Below are 1,854 nucleotides of genomic sequence, written 5' to 3' on the forward strand. Positions count from 1 at the left end.
AGAAATGTATGCAAAATGCACTGAAATTAGAGACGCTGAAAATGAAGGCCATCATGGCATCAAAAATCTAACAAATTGTTAAGAGGATGTCAATACCGAATAGCCAACGTCTAGTCATTGAATGTGTCATAGTTCCAGAAATAATGGCATTCTCAGTCATGGAAATGAGTCTATCTAGGTAAAGTAACCTTGATATATTATATGAATTAAGTTATATGAACCCATGTTGGCTGAGGAAGCTCCCCAAACTAATACCATATACCACTTTCCACAGCGAGATATAATCTTAATAGTAGTACTTTTTCAACAATACTTATAGGATTCACTCACCTGAGCATTCTAACTGCAATTTTGGAAAATATGCTTCACGACCTTGAACAAAGCACTTCACCTCCCTGCACCTGTTTTCTTACCTGTAAAATGAAGCCATTAAACAATATGATCTTTAAGACCCTTTCCATGCCTAACATTATATGATTTTCTGTCCCAACCTGATAGCTTGGAAGCAAGAAGCCTGAACTTTTTTGGTTGTCATTTCTTACTATTTCAAAATCCACTGAGTAAAGCAACTTCACAGCTTCCTGAACTTGCATGCTTTCAGATTACAATCATGTTAAGTTTGGCATTTAAAGTTCAAATCAAAAGTTGCCCAGTCAGCAGCAGGGAACCAGATATTATGGAGAAGAAGTAGTAAAGGGGAGATCTGTTCTTTCCTTAGGGACACACCTGATTTGCCAGTGTGGGACCGCTTAGCAAAGCATACAGTCGGTAAAATCTAATGTCCTATCTATGGGGTCTGGAGTAAGTTATTTAACCTCTCTGTGCCTTAGTCTGCCATTTGTAAAACAGAGATGATAACCATCTACCTCACAAGTTGTGGCAGAGAAATGAGTCTATGTGAGCCTGGAGAAGAGTGTCTGGCACATAGTAAATGCCACGTAATGTTTTGTTATTGCTCTTGTTTCCTATATTAAGAGAAACAAAATAAGAACCGGAAGAAGGTAAAGCCTAAGAGTCTGGATGGGCACTCAAGAGAGAAGCTCAGGCAATGGCTCATAGAAGGCTTCTGCCAAGTTACCTTTACTGCCAGGCCAATGTGAAACAAAAGCCCTTATATTGTGAAAATACCCCCATTTCAGTTCGTCTATGTATTTATTTATTTTTAATTTTTTTTCTTACATTTATTTTTTTTTGAAAGAGAGAGAGAGAGAGTGCATGTGCCTGAGTGGGGGAGGGGCAGAGAGCGAGGGAGACAAAGAATCTGAAGCAGGCTCCAGGCTCTGAGCTGTCAGCACAGAGCCTGATGTGGGGCTGAACTCACCAACTGTGAGCTCATGACCTAAGCTGAAGTCGGACACTTAACCAAATGAGCCACCCAGGCGCCCCGTCAGTTCTTCCATTTAGACACATGTTTAAATTCTAGGGTCCTGAGCCAATACGGGGCTTTCTTACTCTTCCTTCAGCTGCAAAGTAAAGCTGACCACTAATTGAAAAGGGAACATCTTGAGTAAGTTCTGATCTGTTTACTTTTGTATGATCTCCCTCCCCTTTCAAGAAATAATAATAATAGGAGCACTTACACAGGCAGAGGTGAAGTAACTTCCCAAGGTCACAGCGCTAAGTGGCGGAGTCAGAATTCAAACCGGGGCTATCTGGCTCCAGAATGTGCACTTGTTTGCTAGTAACCATGACATTTTGCTGCATCACAGACTACAGTGTGTGTGTGTGTGTGTGTGTGTGTGTGTGTGTGTGTGTTGGAAGGTTGGAAGAAGAGAATAAAGTACACTCTAAAGGACTTGAAAGGAACACTGCTGCATCATTGAAAAATACACTCACACAGAGTACCAAACATGA

This window comes from Lynx canadensis, chromosome B1 (assembly GCF_007474595.2).
Source record: "Lynx canadensis isolate LIC74 chromosome B1, mLynCan4.pri.v2, whole genome shotgun sequence".
Lineage (NCBI taxonomy): Eukaryota > Metazoa > Chordata > Mammalia > Carnivora > Felidae > Lynx > Lynx canadensis.